The sequence below is a fragment of the Coregonus lavaretus genome (assembly GCF_964263955.1).
Source record: "Coregonus lavaretus genome assembly, contig: HAP1_SCAFFOLD_2299, whole genome shotgun sequence".
In the NCBI taxonomy this organism is placed as follows: Eukaryota; Metazoa; Chordata; class Actinopteri; order Salmoniformes; family Salmonidae; genus Coregonus; species Coregonus lavaretus.
The window spans coordinates 45157-64452 of NW_028165937.1; the positions used below are offsets into that span (position 1 = coordinate 45157).

At 44.3% G+C, this 19296-nt stretch overlaps 1 pseudogene across 1 annotated transcript in view; it reads left to right on the forward strand.

Moving 5' to 3' along the window:
- Positions 1 to 18151, forward strand: part of LOC311115277 — a 61921-nt pseudogene extending 43770 nt beyond the window's left edge. The window contains exons 13-14 of the transcript in view: positions 14241 to 14476; positions 14900 to 18151. The product of the transcript in view is annotated as an uncharacterized misc_RNA (transcript). The remainder of the gene's footprint in view (positions 1 to 14240; positions 14477 to 14899) is intronic.
- Positions 18152 to 19296: the final 1145 nt, after the last annotated feature.

Genomic DNA, 19296 nt, shown 5'->3' on the forward strand with positions numbered 1-19296 from the left:
TATTCGCCTTATCCAGGCATGATACACATCGGTCTATATCTCTTTCTATTTATTTTGTGCTAATCATTGTAGGATAAAATCCTCTTGAATATGAAGCACCTTTAATCTCCAAATCTTTATCGCTGTCTTCATCTTTACTTTCATCAGAACTCGAATATCTTGTATCCTTCTCCTTCAAATATCCATCACCCCTTCTTTCCGCTCTGGCCAACTTCCGTCTGATCACAGGGTCATATCCACCCATGATCTCTTCTGAATCACACTGATCATCATCATCATCATCTTCAAGTTCCATCCTCCTGAACCTCACTCCACCCTTAGTTTCCAGACATCTTGTTTTCTTCTTACTTTTGGAGTTTGGATTCATCTTTACGGTCGTTTCTGCTTGTCCTCTCTCTATTATTCGTTCATCTTTATCTCTGATGCAATAATCACCCTCCTGAATGATCACTGGAAGCTGAGGATAGACGTCCTTAAACTCTACTTCTTCCTCGTAAGGTGGGGGTCTTTTTGCTGAATCCGTATGTGAGAAAGGTGTATTGACTTCTGCCATTAGTTTTTCTGTTACCTTTACCTCTTTTACCATTTTCTCTATACCTCTGTTTCTTTTATCGTTGGTATCTTTCATCAGTTTTTGTCCTTCATTTTCAAACAGCTTAAGAACACCCAGCTCTCTTTGTCTCTTTTCTTTACGTTGTTCCCTTTTTTTTCCCTTCTTTTGATCTGCCTTATAAATTGACACAAGGACTTTCATTATGTTGATGACGTCAGGGTTAAGAGTCCCTTCCACTGGCCATGGTTGTTCAATGTCAGGCCAACGTTTATTAAATTTTCCAGATAACCTTGCAATACCATTAACTAGAGGATTATTATTTTCTACTACATCAACAGGAGTAATTACTTTCATCGTTTTGATGTCCTTTTTCCCCATTGTAACAACTCTTTTATATTTCTTTATTGTGAATTATTTTATTATTTTAGACTATGTAGTTTATGATTCCCCCCCTTTTTATTAATTAATTAATTAATCAATCAATATTTGTTTATTTATTTATTAATTAATTAATTTTACCAAATTATTAATTAGTGGCAATCTTACCACATCCGATCAGGAAAAGTAAAGGAAAGTAGTCAACTTCAGAGCAATCCAAAAAAGAAAGACCTGTAATCCAGCAACACTACAGCACTCACAAACCAATTGCTTCATAAGCACCCAATGACCTTAAGTTTACAGAATAATGTCAGTGCTGGATTTCCAACACAACTCTAATCAAACCAACTCATGCACAAAAAACTCCAATATGCAATTCTCAATTACATCAATTGATCAGTCTGTTGCCAAGTCCCTGTCAAATTGTCACAACATGAAATATGCTAGGCACACAAAATATCCTGTATGGGAAGGTAAGTTTTGTAAACAGAACAGTACTGGCCTTAATTTGACTGGATCCGTTGCAGCCCACACTGTCACGTGACGCACTTGTCAGCACCTCCTCTCTCTCTCTGTCTCCTCCTTCTCGTCTCTCATATGACAGAAGAACAAAGGAACAGACAAGAATGTAGTATTTTATGCACTCACTGGGTTATTTCAACCATGCAATACTCTTTGTTCACATTCGCGCTAAGAAATAAGCAAACAGCTTAACTCAGGAATATTATAAATAGCTCAATAACATTTAATTTAATTTATTTTTAATCAACATATCTCTCATTTATCAATTCAATAGATCTCAGTCAAATAGTTTCATTGTTAAGCAACAGCCAATTTAACAATCTAACATTGTTATCAATTTCTGCTCAATCTGCATGCTTTCTCAATCAGCTTTAACTGTATGTGCACTCGTAAATCAAGTTATTTCTCGAGTTGGGCTCTGGGATATAACAGCCGTTGAGTATCTGATTTTATGGTGGATTGTGGAGGAGGGGGGTTGAGTGTGTTGGAGTATGTGAGTATGTGCGTGTGTGCTTGTCTGGCATCTGTTGTGGGGGGGTGGGGATGTTGGGGGGGAGGGGGGGGGGGGGGATGGGATGGACCACGGGAATTATTTGCTAGGATAATAATTGCTTGTCAATGAATTAAATGTAATACAATGGCAATCCTGGTTATATGTTAGAATCCTACGCGTGAACTGCCGACATTATTACGCATATTAATTGATAATGATGGAAAATAGGATATGCATAATTTTTTTAAAATAGATATACAGTGGGGGAAAAAAGTATTTAGTCAGCCACCAATTGTGCAAGTTCTCCCACTTAAAAAGATGAGAGAGGCCTGTAATTTTCATCATAGGTACACGTCAACTATGACAGACAAATTGAGAAAAATAAATCCAGAAAATCACATTGTAGGATTTTTAATGAATTTATTTGCAAATTATGGTGGAAAATAAGTATTTGGTCACCTACAAACAAGCAAGATTTCTGGCTCTCACAGACCTGTAACTTCTTCTTTATGAGGCTCCTCTGTCCTCCACTCGTTACCTGTATTAATGGCACCTGTTTGAACTTGTTATCAGTATAAAAGACACCTGTCCACAACCTCAAACAGTCACACTCCAAACTCCACTATGGCCAAGACCAAAGAGCTGTCAAAGGACACCAGAAACAAAATTGTAGACCTGCACCAGGCTGGGAAGACTGCATCTGCAATAGGTAAGCAGCTTGGTTTGAAGAAATCAACTGTGAGAGCAATTATTAGGAAATGGAAGACATACAAGACCACTGATAATCTCCCTTGATCTGGGTCTCCACGCAAGATCTCACCCCGTGGGGTCAAAATGATCACAAGAACGGTGAGCAAAAATCCCAGAACCACACGGGGGGACCTAGTGAATGACCTGCAGAGAGCTGGGACCAAAGTAACAAAGCCTACCATCAGTAACACACTACGCCGCCAGGGACTCAAATACTGCAGTGCCAGACGTGTCCCCCTGCTTAAGCCAGTTCATGTCCAGGCCCGTCTGAAGTTTGCTAGAGTGCATTTGGATGATCCAGAAGAGGATTGGGAGAATGTCATATGGTCAGATGAAACCAAAATAGAACTTTTTGGTAAAGACTCAACTCGTCGTGTTTGGAGGACAAAGAATGCTGAGTTGCATCCAAAGAACACCATACCTACTGTGAAGCATGGGGGTGGAAACATCATGCTTTGGGGCTGTTTTTCTGCAAAGGGACCAGGACGACTGATCCGTGTAAAGGAAAGAATGAATGGGGCCATGTATCGTGAGATTTTGAGTGAAAACCTCCTTCCATCAGCAAGGGCATTGAAGATGAAACGTGGCTGGGTCTTTCAGCATGACAATGATCCCAAACACACCGCACAGGCAACGAAGGAGTGGCTTCGTAAGAAGCATTTCAAGGTCCTGGAGTGGCTTAGCCAGTCTCCAGATCTCAACCCCATAGAAAATCTTTGGAGGGAGTTGAAAGTCCGTGTTGCCCAGCGACAGCCCCAAAACATCACTGCTCTAGAGGAGATCTGCATGGAGGAATGGGCCAAAATACCAGCAACAGTGTGTGAAAACCTTGTGAAGACTTACAGAAAACGTTTGACCTGTGTCATTGCCAACAAAGGGTATATAACAAAGTATTGAGAAACTTTTGTTATTGACCAAATACTTATTTTCCACCATAATTTGCAAATAAATTCATTAAAAATCCTACAATGTGATTTTCTGGATTTTTTTTTCTCATTTTGTCTGTCATAGTTGACGTGTACCTATGATGAAAATTACAGGCCTCTCTCATCTTTTTAAGTGGGAGAACTTGCACAATTGGTGGCTGACTAAATACTTTTTTTCCCCACTGTATATATATATATAGAGGTGAAAGCATTGGAAATGCTTTTGGCGGTTAATCTGCTTCTGTTTTGTGGGTGGCACTGTGTGCTGTTTTCGATGGATGGGTCCTGGCCTCTCGGGGCCTTAGGGATCCGGAGGGACGTGGGTGGGATGCTGATCACTGGGATGACGGCTCAACTTGGGATGGGGAGGGGCTTTAGCTGGGGAATTAGTGGAGAACAATTGAAGGGTTACTCCGTAGCAATGCAAATATCACGGTACAGCTATATGGACACTCAATCATTACGGTATTTTTTATTGGTAAATTTACATACATATATAATGATAAATAGACTTGAAACTTGTATCTCATTATGGTGTATGGTGAAATAAGTATAGCCAGTTATAATTGTAATGGCTTAGCTGATAATAACAAAAGAAGAACAATATTTACATGGCTCAAAGAGAAGGAATATAATACCTATTGTATACAGGAAACTCATTCAACGATTCGAGATGAAGTAGCGTGGAAAAAAGAATGGGGGGGGGGGAATATACTTCTCCCATGGGCAAAGAAATTCAAAAGGGGTGATGATATTAATTAATAGTAATTTCGATCCGAATGTGCAAATTGTCAAAATAGATACGCAAGGTAGATGGATTATTTTAAATATGTTATTGGACCATAAACAGATATGGCTCATTAACCTTTACGGACCAAATAATGATGATCCACAATTCTTTGACAATATATATAATAAATTATCAAGCCTGTAAGCAATTCAAGACAATATTGTTATGGTGGGGGATTATAATACTGTTTTAAATAGCTCAATGGACCGTAAAGGAAATCACACCACAAACAATCACCCACATGCTCTTAAGGAAATGGTGAATGTCATGGATACATTAGAATTAGTAGATATATGGAGGCTTAAATATACTGATCTAGTGAGATATACATGGTGGAGACTGAATCAAGCTAGTCGTCTTGACTTCTTTCTTATCTCATTCTCGTTGGCACCAAAAGTAAAAAAAAGTGTTGATAGGGGACAGAATGCGGTCGGACCATCATATAAAAGGCATATACATTACTCTTACTGAATTTCCACGTGGGCGAGGATATTGGAAATTTAATCAAAGCCTATTGGATGGAATTTATAACTGACTTTTTCCAACATAACATAGGTACAGCGAATCCCCTTATTGTATGGGACACCTTTAAATGTGCCTTTAGAGGCCATGCAATTCAGTACTCATCTCGAAAACAAAAGCAATTTAGGTCAAAAGAGTTTATACTAAGAAAGGAAATAGAAAGTCTAACAGAACAGATAGATGGCAATAAAAACTGTAACATAGAGGCTCAGAATAAATTAGAGGAAAAACAAAAAGAAATGGAGAAACTTATTCAAGAAAGATCAAGTGTAATATATTATAAAAATAAAGCAAACTGGATGAAATATGGGGAAAAATGCACAAAATTCTTCTTTAATCTTCAACATAGGAATGCTACCAAAAAGAACTTAATGAAACTGGTTACAATTGACGGAGTCACCCATAATTCACCAAATGATATTTTGAAGGAAGAAACAAAGTACTTTAAGCATATGTTTTATTTTCCGTCGCCTCCATCTCCTCTAACTGAAGCTAATTGTAGAGATGTTTTTTCTATTGATAATGTCAAATTAACAGCCACACAGAAAGACTCATGTGAAGGTGAAATTACAGAGGAGGAACATCTGGATGCAATTAAAGACTTTAAGTCTGGGAAAACTCCAGGGTTGGATGGCATACCAGTCGAGGTATACCAAACCTTTTTTGATATACTAAGAGGACCGTTATTAGCATGTTTTAACCACTCCTATGTAAATGGTAGATTATCTGACACTCAAGAAGAAGGTCTGATCTCATTATTACTGAAACAGGATACAAGTGGAAAATATAAAGATCCAGTCCATTTACAAAATTGGAGGCCCCTTACACTTCAGTGTTGTGATGCAAAAATCCTAGCAAAATGTATAGCGCATAGAATTAAAAAGGTATTGTCGGATATTATTCATTCTAATCAGACAGGTTTTTTAAATGGAAGATACATTGGAGATAATAAGGCTAGTATTGGAAACAATAGAACACTATGGAAAATATGGGATCATTCATAGCAGACTTCGAAAAGGCATTTGATAAAGTTCGACTGGGGTTTATATATAAATGCCTGGAACATTTCAATTTAGGAGAATCTCTTATAAAATGGGTCAAAATCATGTATAGTAACCCTAGGTGTAAAATAGTAAATAATGGCTATTTCTCAGAAAGTTTTAAACTGTCAAGAGGAGTGAAACAAGGTTGTCCACTATCGGCATATCTATTTATTGTGGCCATCGAGATGTTAGCTATTAAAATCAGATCCAATAATAATATCAGAGGATTAGAAATACAGGGCTTAAAAACAAAGGTGTCATTGTACGCTGATGATTCATGTTTTCTTTTAAATCCACAACTAGAATCCCTCCACAGCCTCATAGAGGATCTAGATACATTTTCTAACCTCTCTGGATTACAACCAAATTATGACAAATGTACTATATTATGTATTGGATCACTAAAAAATAAAAATTTTACAGTACCATGTAGTTTACCAATAAAATGGTCTGATGGTGATGTGGATATACTCGGAATACATATCCCAAAGGAAATAAATGATCTCACTTCAATACATTTTAATAGAAAGTTAGCAAAAATAGATAAGATCTTACTACCATGGAAAGGAAAATACCTGTCAATTTGTGGAAAAATCACCCTGATTAACTCTTTAGTATTATCCCAGTTTACCTATTTGCTTATGGTCTTGCCTACGCCTAGCGAACAGTTTTTTCAATTATATGAGAAAAAAATATTCAATTTTATTTGGAACGGCAAGCCAGACAAAATTAAAAGGGAATATTTATATAATGAATATGAATTCGGAGGACAGAAATTATTAAATATTAAAGCATTAGACCTATCACTAAAAGCTTCAGTCATACAAAAGTTATACTTAAACCCGAACTGGTTCTCAAGCAAATTAGTAAGATTGTCTCAACCAATGTTCAAGAAAGGCCTTTTTCCCTTTATTCAGATTACAACAACTCATTTGCAGTTATTTGAAAAGGAAATCCTCTCCCAAATATCACTATTTCTAAAACAAGCCATAGAAAGTTGGTTGCAATTTCAATTTAATCCTCCAGAAACAACAGAACAAATAATGCAACAAATATTGTGGTTAAATTCAAATATACTAATTGACAAAAAACCTTTATTTTTTGACAGAATGTTTAAAAAAGGTATAATCTTCGTAAATGATATCATCGGTAGGACTGGTGGAGTTATGTCGCACATGCAGCTAACAAAAACATATGGAAATGTCTGCTCTACCCAAAATTACAACCAAATAATTGCAGCCTTACCGCAAAAGTGGAAGAGGAAAGTGGAAGGGGGAGAAAGTAAGGAACTTGTCTGTCGGCCTTGCATTAAAGAACATAATTGGTTAAGGAAAACTGTGATAAATAAAAAAGTATATCAGTTTCACTTAAGGACCAAAGGATTGACAGCCATCCCATATAGATTGCAAAATAGTTGGGAAGAGATCTTTGACGTACCGATCCCATGGCATAGTGTTTATGAACTGACACGCAAAACGACACCGGATTCAAAAATTTTAATCTTTCAATTTAAATGATTATATAAAATTCTTGCTACCAATAGAATGTTATTTATATGGGGGATACAATCTTCCCAGCTCTGCAGATTTTGCTGTGAAGAGACAGAATCATTAGATCATTTGTTTTGGTTCTGTCCATTTGTAGCTTGTTTTTGGCTAAAGGATTGCAATATTTACCTGGAGCTAACCTTGCAGATAGCATTACTGGGTGATCTGAAAAGTCATAGTCAATCAATCAATAATATAATAATACTTTTAGCAAAAATGTTTATTTTTAATTCACAATCTGTAGAAGCAATGAGAATAGAAAGGTTCAGAACTTTTGTAAAACATCACAGTACGGTTGAAATATATATGGCAAATAGAAATCCTATATGGATGGTGTTAAGAGATAGATGGGAGGTATTGAATAGAGTTGAAGGATGGGACTAATAACAAATAACAACAAATAATAACAAAGATAGCTAATAATGTAAGCATACTGTGTCCATAATAAGTATATGGGTTGTATTTTGGGAGCTTTTGGGGAAGAGCACAGTTAGAAAGATATGGCATATAGAAGCAAACCGGATGGACATCATGAAAATGATCGGAGAGGTTGAGAGTAGAAGAAGTTCAGGAGCAAAAATAAATAAATAATTATATATATATAATAGAATTATTGTAAAATTAACTCTGTCCATAAGGTGTAGATAGTAAGTATAGATCAGAAGTAGAGGCCTGGGCATTGTTGTTCACTAATTTACTCCAAGTAGGGAGAAGGATGGCGGGGTTGAAAAGTAATAAAGGGGAGTATATATATAAAAAACATGGGGGATTGGAAGTGATGCAGACAATTACATTGATAGAAGATACAATCTATCTGCAATATTAAGCTGATCCACCTCCCCCCCCCCAAAAAAAAAAAATTAAAAATATTTTTTTTAAAAAAAGCCAATTTAACAAACAGAATACTTTATTCGTGTGTAAGTCTCCCCCTTCTTCTCTGTCTGCATGTCACAGCAGCTCAGTGCAGGCAGGGGAGTGGCATATTTGCTCTACGTAACTCTAAACTCATAAAATCCCACACATGCGCAGTTCATTTACCAGTGCAATTTCAGAGTGAAAGGAGCTCCCAAGCAGCTCTCTCCAAGCTAAACAACAGAAAGTAGACAGACCAGCTGTCCCTCCGTTATTTCCCCAACACAGACAAACAGTAACACTTAACAGAACTCACAAACCAACACAAAACATAGAACACAAATCCTACTTTGAAGTTTCTTAACTTCACTTATCCTAATCTGCAGATTTATAGTTATTTTCTTATCCATTACAAAACATCTCTCTACACTCTTTAAACTCCTCCCTGTAGGCTCATGATCTTCTAACCGTTATTAAACGTTCTCTTTTTATAGAGACTCATAATATTTTAACCTTAACGTCCTTCCAGGGGGCTCATATATAGTTTAACAATTATTAACGTTCTCACCAACGGAGACTCATAAGATTTTAACCTTAACTTACATATTTCCTTACAAAAAACAAAAACCCCTGTTCTCAACCAAAACATATATATGTATATATCTCTAACATAAATCTTATCCTAACATGAGTCGACACACAGTTTAAACACAACAGAGATGTCTTTATTTTTTATTTTTTATTTTTTTCTTACCACACACACTCATGCTCTCTTCCACACACACACACACACAATTCAAGAGGCTTGTATCCGTTCCTACGGACCTCTAAAGCATGCTACCGTCGTTCCTTATTTTTCATTATTCCTTCCTAAATTTATGCTACCTCGAGTTTGCGGATATCCAATGAGAGGTTACATCGAACATATACCTCGTCAACTATAAGTCGAGGGGTAACTTGCAACCGAATGTATCTACCACAAACACCAGTCCCCGGAACTGACCTCAAAAATCAACCTAGTGAGTTTTCAGGATTTTCGGCCCATCCTAATGATCGCCTCGTTTGAGAGCTTACCATAGATCAACGATGTCCTAATTTGTATACATTTTCTCCTTAGTTCCTGGCCTTATTCCTTCATTCTATTATTTTTAAATTTTCCAAATATCCCTGTGTCCAGTATTATCAATACCTATAGACACTCCCCCCTGTTTGCGTTGTTACCAGCGCAAACAAATTTAGAAATTTAGAACGGACTCTTATCCCACAGCAAATAACAGCAAAGTGCACACATAAGTCTTTCAAACGGTACATCTCCCCAGCGCACACACCCACATAAGCAAACGAACCGACCAGCGCACAAAATTGTGAGAAATCTCACCTTATGTGCCGGCGTCTTGAGCGGGAGTCACTTCGTAGCTCATGAATGGAATGCGTCCCAAAGTTCCTCGTCGCCATTCTGTGGTACCTAAATAATGATGCTAATTATGCTGTGAGAACAAGGAGTTCGCTGACACTGTCCTCGATTATAATAGTTTATTTACATTGAAGATTTCAGCGCCAATTTACAGACTTCTGCAGACATCTGGAGAACAACCGGCCCAATCTCTGATATGTTGTTACTACCCGTCCTTTGTTTCAACCATGGTATTTATATCCTATGCCCTATGTAACATAATATGGGTGTTTTCCCATACACCAATCCCAGGACGCCACCTAACAGACTTCCTCTCTTATCCAGAGCGACTTACAGTTAGTGAGTGCATACATTATTATTTTTTTATTTTTTCATACTGGCCCCCCGTGGGAATCGAACCCGCAACCCTGGCATTGCAAACACCATGCTCTACCAACTGAGCTACATCCCTGCCGGCCATTCCCTCCCATACCCTGGACGACGCTGGGCCAATTGTGCGCCGCCCCATGGGTCTCCCGGTCGCGGCCACGACAGAGCCTGGATTCGAACCAGGATCTCTAGTGGCACAGCCTTAGACCACTGCACCACCCGGTTGTTATGATAGTAGAGCAGTAGTAGTGGTGGTTGTTATGATAGTATAACAGTAGTAGTAGTGGTTGTTATGATAGTAGAACAGCAGTAGTGGTGGTTGTTATGATAGTAGAGTAGTAGTAGTAGTGGTTGTTATGATAGTAGAGCAGTAGTAGTAGTGGTTGTTGTATGACAGTAGAGCAGTAGTAGTGATTGTTATGATAGTATAGCAGTAGTAGTAGTGGTTGTTGTGATAGTAGAGCAGCAGTAGTAGTGGTTGTTATGATAGTAGAACAGTAGTAGTAGTGGTTGTTATGATAGTAGAACAGTAGTAGTAGTGGTTGTTATGATAGTAGAGCAGTAGTAGTAGTGGTTGTTGTGATAGTAGAGCAGTAGTAGTGGTGGTTGTTATGATAGTAGAACAGTAGTAGTAGTGGTTGTTATGATAGTAGAACAGTAGTAGTAGTGGTTGTTATGATAGTAGAGCAGTAGTAGTAGTGGTTGTTGTGATAGTAGAGCAGTAGTAGTGGTGGTTGTTATGATAGTAGAGCAGTAGTAGTAGTGGTTGTTATGATAGTAGAGCAGTAGTAGTAGTGGTTGTTATGATAGTAGAACAGTAGTAGTAGTGGTTGTTATGATAGTAGAGCAGTAAGGGTGGTTGTTATGATAGTAGATCAGTAGTACTGATGTTTGTTATGATAGTAGAGCAGTAGTAGTAGTCGTTGTTATGATAGTAGAACAGTAGTAGTAGTGGTTGTTATGATAGTAGAACAGTAGTAGTAGTGGTTGTTATGATAGTAGAGCAGTAAGGGTGGTTGTTATGATAGTAGATCAGTAGTACTGATGTTTGTTATGATAGTAGAGCAGTAGTAGTAGTCGTTGTTATGATAGTAGAACAGTAGTAGTAGTGGTTGTTGTATGACAGTAGAGCAGTAGTAGTGATTGTTATGATAGTATAGCAGTAGTAGTAGTGGTTGTTGTGATAGTAGAGCAGTAGTAGTGGTGTTTTTTATGATAGTAGAGCAGTAGTAGTAGTGGTTGTTATGATAGTAGAGTAGTAGTAGTGGTGTTTTTATGATAGTAGAGCAGTACTGTTTGTTATTATAGTAGAGCGGTAATGGTGGTTGTTATGATAGTAGAACAGTAGTAGTGGTGGTTGTTATGATAGTAGAGCAGTAGTAGTGGTGGTTGGATGGATGGTAGTAGAGCGGTAGTAGTGGTTGTTATGATAGTAGAACAGTAAGGGTGGTTGTTATGATAGTAGAGCAGTAGTAGTGGTGGTTGTTATGATAGTAGAGCAGTAGTATTAGTGGTTGTTATGATAGTAGAGCAGTAGTATTAGTGGTTGTTATGATAGTAGAGCAGTAGTAGTGGTGGTTGTTATGATAGTAGAGCAGTAGTAGTGGTGGTTGTTATGATAGTAGAGCAGTAGTAGTGGTGGTTGTTATGATAGTAGAACAGTAGTAGTGGTGGTTGTTATGATAGTAGAGCAGTAAGGGTGGTTGTTATGATAGTAGAGCAGTAGTAGTGGTGGTTGTTATGATAGTAGAACAGTAGTAGTAGTGGTTGTTATGATAGTAGAGCAGTAGTAGTGGTGGTTATGATAGTAGAGCAGTAGTAGTAGTGGTTGTTATGATAGTAGAGCAGTAGTAGTGGTGGTTGTTATGATAGTAGAACAGTAGTAGTAGTGGTTGTTATGATAGTAGAGCAGTAGTAGTAGTGGTTGTTATGATAGTAGAGCAGTAGTAGTAGTGGTTGTTATGATAGTAGAGCAGTAGTAGTAGTGGTTGTTATGATAGTAGAGCAGTAGTAGTGGTGGTTGTTATGATAGTAGAACAGTAGTAGTAGTGGTTGTTATGATAGTAGAGCAGTAGTAGTAGTGATTGTTATGATAGTAGAACACTAATAGTGGTGGTTGTTATGATAGTAGAGCAGTAGTAGTGGTGGTTGTTATGATAGTAGAGCAGTAGTAGTGGTGGTTGTTATGATAGTAGAGCAGTAGTAGTAGTGGTTGTTATGATAGTAGAGCAGTAGTAGTAGTGGTTGTTATGATAGTAGAGCAGTAGTAGTAGTGGTTGTTATGATAGTTGTCTCATTGCGTTCCTCTCTGCTAAATGCTTTTTTAGTCTCTCAATGAATCATACATCTGCTATCTGTCTGTCCATCACTATGGTTATACAAGCAAACTCCCTAACAGCCAATCAGAGTGGGCGTAGGGCCCCCTGTGCTTGTGGGTAGGCTAGTTTTCATAAATGAGAAAGACGGACATGTTGGATCCCTTGTAGGTTAGCAGATGAGATCCCCTAACCCACCTGAGCCTACCACCATGATAGAGATTCTGATCATAGTTCCAGCACAATTAAATGATTGTAATGTTCAAGCTCTCCCCTCTCTCTTCTTCTGTCTCTCCTTCTCACTATCTGTTATTCTTCTGTCTCTCCTTCTCCCTATCTGTTATCCTTCTGTCTCTCCTTCTCCCTATCTGTTATCCTTCTCTTTCGCTTCTCTCTAATGTGTCACATTTACCCCTTTTTCTCTCCTCTCATCCTCTTCAAACTGAAGAGTGTTCCTGCTGTTTGTCATAATGACACAATCCCTGCCTCTCGTCCTCCGTCTCTGCCTCCCTCGTTCCCTCGCTCCTCTCATTTCCCCTGGCACACTGGTCGTTGACTGAGAAAGAATTCCTCTCCTCTTTCCCTCTCTCCCACTATATATAACTCTACCTCTCCTATTTCCCTCTCTTTATCCACTCTCTCCCTCTTCTCTTCTTCCTTCCCTTTATCTTTCTCTCTCCTCTTTATTTGCTCTCTGTTCCAGGGTTATAATGTCTAGATTAGGGTTGTTGAGGCTTTTTCATTGTTCAGCCCATCCTCTTCTACTCCCGTCTCTCTACTTTTTCTTTCTCTCTCTTTCTTTAACTCTCTCTCCTCCTCCTTCTCCTCCTTCTCCTCCTCTCATTTTGCCGTACTGTTGAAGCTTGACAAAAACAGGCCTTTACAATTGTTGACCTTTGACCTTGAGGAGTCACCTTGAACGATGAGCGAACAGAGGGCCTGAGGACCTCCCTTTAGTGCTAATGAAACACACACACACACACACACACACACACACACAGCTAACCCTAACCCTCCACTCCTGTCCTCCTCCCTACTCCTCCTCCAACCTCTCCCTACTCCCTAACCCTCCACTCCTGTCCTCCTCTCTACTCCTCCTCCAACCTCTCCCTACTCCCTAACCCTCCACTCCTGTCCTCCTCTCTACTCCTCCTCCAACCTCTCCCTACTCCCTAACCCTCTACTCCTGTCCTCCTCTCTACTCCTCCTCCAACCTCTCCCTACTCCCTAACCCTCCACTCCTGTCCTCCTCTCTACTCCTCCTCCAACCTCTCCCTACTCCCTAACCCTCCACTCCTGTCCTCCTCTCTACTCCTCCTCCAACCTCTCCCTACTCCCTAACCCTCCACTCCTGTCCTCCTCTCTACTCCTCCTCCAACCTCTCCCTACTCCCTAACCCTGCACTCCTGTCCTCCTCTCTACTCCTCCTCCAACCTCTCCCTACTCCCTAACCCTCCACTCCTGTCCTCCTCTCTACTCCTCCTCCAACCTCTACCTACTCCCTAACCCTGCACTCCTGTCCTCCTCTCTACTCCTCCTCCAATCTCTCCCTACTCCCTAACCCTAACTCCTCCTCCTTCGCCTTCCTTTCCCCTTTTCCTCCCCAATTCTCCTCTTTGCACGGACCCCTTTCTGCCTGCCTCCCCCTTCACCTCCTTTTGCACCCTCTCTTCACCCCTCTCTTGCCCTCTCCCTATCCCCCATCTCTCTCCCCATCTACCCCTGTTCCCCTTCTCCCTGTTTCACTCCCCTCTCCCCCTCCCCAGATGAGATTGAGATGCTGGAGCGTCTGTGGCTGTCAGGTATCTGTCACAATGACAAGATCGAGGTGATGAGCAGTAAGCTGGACATAGACAACATGGCGGGTGTCTTCTACATGCTGCTGGTGGCCATGGGGCTCAGTCTGCTGGTGTTTGCCTGGGAGCACCTGGTCTACTGGAGGCTCAGACACTGCATGGCTACCAGCTCCGGCAGGCTGGACTTCCTACTGGCCATCAGTAGGGTGAGTTTGTGTGGTGGGAAATGGTGTGTGGTGGGAAATGGTGTGTGGAGGGGGGGTGTAGAGGTATCTTATGTGTGTGTGTTGGTGTGTTTGTGTGTGTTTGCCTGCGTGTGCGTGTGTCCGTGCGTGTGTGATGTGTGTGTGTTTGTGATGAGTATGTTGAGGTCAATTCCATTTCCACTCAGTCAATTCACAGGATTAATTGGAATTCAATTCCTCTAACACTCAGGAAGTATGGTAACATTGACAATGACCTTGAAACAATAGAAACAGCACATACTAATATATATTATGCATACAGAGCTTGACTGATAACCGCTCGTCCCTCAGTCACATAGGGCATGTTTGATTTGATTCTATTAATAATTTATTGAATGTTCATTACCATTCCCCACTTGTTCTCTATCTCTCCCTCTCTACCAGGGCATGTACAGTTGCTGCAGCTTTGAGGATGAAACCACGCCGGGCGGGGCCAAATCCTCCATGGCTATGCTCCCCCACCATCATGGCGCCATGGTAACAGTCCCGCCCCAGCCACACTTGGTCAGTGGGTCGTCAACCAACCCGGCCCTGACCATGGCGCAGCAGCAACAGCAGCAACAGCCACAGCCCGTCTACAAAACACAACTCCCTGGCTCCCCTCCCACCGTAGTGCATTCTGGGACGGCGCTGGGGCCCTCCAACACGCCCATGCTGGGGGCGCCCCTGCCCTGCTCCACATTCCTCCCCCGGCCCGACCGCAGACTGGCCGTGGTGGACCGCTGGAGGCTGCCCAAGACCGGGACCGCCACCAACCCCATGGCGGTCCGCGGGGCCGTCGCAGACATGGGGCCCTTCCCCCAGAAAGTGGCTCCTACCTGGGGAACGACAGCTGGAGGAGTGGGGGTTGGTGGTGGTGGTGGTGGTGGGGGACTGGATGGATATAAACGCTACTATGGACCCATCGACCCTGAGGGTCTGGGGCCCTGTATGGACCAGCCGGCAGGGTCCCAGACCCCCAAAACAGCCCCCAGGGGCCACCCCCAGCCCCCTCCCGCCACTGTGGCATTCTACTCGGAGAAGGGCCCTGACCATGGGGTGGGGAAGAGGGTGGTGGGAGGTGGTGGCGCTGGGGGTCAGGGGAAGGGAGGGGTCAAACCTTTGGGGACGCCTCGGCTGCCTCCTAAAAGCCAAGCCGTGGGCGTGACCCCAGTCCCTCTGCCCCCTAACCCCCCGCTGCCACACCCCTCCCCCCCTCTCCCCTCATCCTTTTGGAGGAAGCGCCGGCCCAAGAAGCCCAAAGAGCCAGGCGGGCCTCTGTATGAGAACATCCTACCCCTGGGGCAGAGGGGAGGAGGAAGGGATGGAGCAAGGGATGGTGGAGGGAGGAGGGGACGCCCCGTCTCTCCTCCTCTCCCGCTCCCCGTACCCGTGCCCTTGTCCCCCACCTACACTCCCCCCTCTCCCTCCGCCTCACTCCCCTACACCACCTCAACGTCTTCCTCTTCCTCTAACACATCGTCCACCTCCTCCTCTACCTCCTCCTCTCGCTCCTCCTCTCCTTCCTCCTCCTCCTCCTTGACCTCTCAGAGCACGCGGGAAGGTTTGGACGCAGAGGAGGATGATGAGGATGAGGAGCTGACAGAGGAGTCCAGTCTTCTCCTGGGGAGGGGGAGGGACAGACAGCGTTCCATTATCTCCTCTCGCTCCCTCAGTCACGGGCGCCAGCCACCACCCATACCACCCCGAAAACCACACCCTCCCCGAGGGGAGAGAGACATGGAGAGAGAGAGGGAGAGAGGAGGTAGCCAGTTGGCCCAGTTACAGGAGTGGTGGGCGGGCTGGGGTGAGAGAGAGAGGGATCGCAGCGGAGGAGGAGGAGACGACGAGAGGAAACGAGAGAAGAAGAGGAGGAAAGATAAGGAGAAGAAGAAAAAGAAGAAGAAGAGGAAAAAGAGGGAGGAGAGGGAACGAGAGAGAGACAAAGAGAGGAAGAGACGGAAGGTGAAAAAGAAGCGAAAGAAGAAGGCGCTTAAGACGAAGAAGAGGAAGAAATCGACTGGACGTTCCGAGCCAGAAGAGGGGGATGTGGAGGCAGATAGGGAGGGAGAGGGGGATGGAGGGAGAGAAGGAGGGATGCCAAACTACTCTTCCTTTCCAACCCAGTATCGTAGTACGTTTGGGGAGAAAGGGAGAGATTCAGCATGGGCAGGAGAGAGGGAGCGAGGGAGGAGGGAGGGAGAAGAGGAAGAGGCAGATAATAGAGAGGAGGATAGCAGCAGGAGCAGGAGGCCCAGATCATCCCGCCCCCACTCCAGACATCCACCCCCTAGTAAGCGCTACCCCAAACTCCCCGCCTCGGTCAAGTTCTGGGTGAGCGGAGGAAACGGGGGAGGAGGGGACCCTAACTCTGGAAATCCCCCCTCCTCCCTCCCTCCGCTCATCCCATCCTCCAAGAGGCGGAGGAGTGGAGGGGTGGAGAGAGGGGAGGGAGGGAGAGGAGGAGAGAAGAGGCCTCTGTTGATGCACTATGAGAAAGGCAGGGCTAACACCCAGGATGGGCTCTCCTTCCATGAGTGGGACTCTGAGGATGATGATGAGGAAGATGAGGAGGAGGAGAGGCAGAGAGACAGAGCGAGGGAACGGGTGGAGGAGAGGGTGAGGAGGGCGGGTGGGAGAGGTGCTGTGTCAGAGTCAGAAAGAGACAGGGCGAGAGCAGAGGAGAGTTACTCTGATGAGTGCTCGTCAGGGGAGTTTGGGCGATTCGAAAGGTACTGGGAGGGGAGGGAGGGGAGTGGGAGGGCTGGAGGACCAGGGAGTAGTGGGATAGGGGGGATAGGGGGAGGGAGCTGGTTTTTCGGCACATACCCCTCCAGAGAGAAAGGGGGCAGCATCAACAGTAGAGACGACTCTATACTAGGGCGAGTGGAGGGGTGGGGTGGGCCGGGGGGAGATTCTTGGGGTTCAGGGCCAGGATTAGGGTGGGGGTCAGGGGGAGGGAGTGGAGGTCTGGGGTCCCAGTGGCCCCCTCCTCCGGTAAACCTCCGGCCCCCCCGACGGTACTGGTCTGTGGACAAACTCCCCGTGAAGGGAGAGAAGAAGTGGAAAAGGGGAGGCGGGGGGAAGGGAAAGGGGCGCGCACGAGACAGAGACCAGGGTTCTGGGGTGTCCTGTAGCCAGTACCCCCACCCCCATGTGCACCCGCACCCCCACGGGCGGTCACACGGCCACGGGAAGAGAGGAAGCACAGCCCTGTCGCACAGCCAGGAGGAGCTGCTACCCCACTGCCACAGCTTCAGCGGGGGCTCACGGCCCAAACCCCCTCCCAAACCAGACCAGGGCCAGGCCAAGTCAGGCAGCCAGGCCAGCCTCAGCCTCAGCACACAGCATTCAGGAGGGTTAGTAGACCACCCCCCTCAGCCCTCCCTCTCACCCCCTCAACCCCTACCCAGTGCCCCTTCCTCATCCTCCTCCCTGCCGGTGCCCATCCCTCCTCCTCCCTCCTCGTCCTCTGTCTCCCCCCCAGGGGGTTCGGGACAGGCCCAGGCCTCAGCCAGTGCTAAGCTCCTGTACCAGAGACTACGGTCAGTGCCCCAGCCCGGACGCTTCTACTCCCCCCACCTGCCACTCAAGGCCAAGAGCCTGTGCTCCCGACGAGGCTCCGCCCATTTCTCCAGCCTGGAGAGCGAGGTATGACAGGGGGAGACGAGAGAGGGAGACACGCGAGCCGTCACCGCTGCCGCTGAAACCACTGACACCATGGCAACTGTTACCAATGGCGGTGCCTTGGCAACGGGGGATGTCACAGCAACTGAGGCTGCTGTTATGGCGACCAAAAATGACCATCAGCTAGCGACCATCGCTACGGGAACTTCTAGGGATGATTGTACCATGGCTGTCTCCGCTGTGGGTGAAAGCAGAACCACAGTAACCCGGTCCCTGGTGCGTGTTCTGGTGAGGGCCACGGTGAGGTGCCACACCAGGGTCACCTACATCCGACTGGAGGGGTCCCATGACACCGAGAGTGAGGGCGACGCCACGTCGTCCGCGGCGATGGCAGCTCCAGAACTCTTCCTCCGGTCAGAACTGAGCTTTGTGATGTCAACATCGGTCCTCCTCTCTTCCCCCAGTCAGAACAATGGATAAGACAAGTCTCCAACCTGTGAGTAAAGATGTCATGTTTACACACACACACACACGCTCGTCTCCCTCCCTCTGGCTCTGACTGAACACACCTCGTTGGTAGCGGAGAGACCGGCCTGCTCCTGTAAGGATCCAACGACTGGTTAACACTCCCACAGACTCTATCTCTCCTGTCCCCATTGGCTGAGGGACATGTCACATCCTCCCCTTTTGAATTGGATTGGTAGACTGCATCCTCACGTTGGAGAGACCCCTGCTCATCTCTCTCCCCTTTTGTAAGTTGGTTGATATAAAAGCAATGCAGTCGCCTCTCTCTTACACACTCTCTGTCTGGCTTCCCATCTCTCATAGGCCAGTGAGGACAGTAACATCACATGCCCTTTGACCTCATGACATCTTCAGGGCCATCTAGCGCGACCCATGCCCCCCGGAAGGGAAGGTTACCAACCCCCGTGATGTCATGTTTACTACAAACCCTTTTGCCCAATCAGATTTAACAGGAGACTTTCTCCGCCACCTCATTGGAGCCTGTCATTTCTCCTCTGGTCGGATCAGAACTCAGAACACAGACTCGTGTCATTCCACTGACGAGTACGATTACATCAATGTGTTCCAGACACAAACTGAACATTCTGAAGAAAAATCAGAAGAAAAAAAGACATGTAGCCAGATCTTTCTTTCCCGTCTGTCTTTTATTT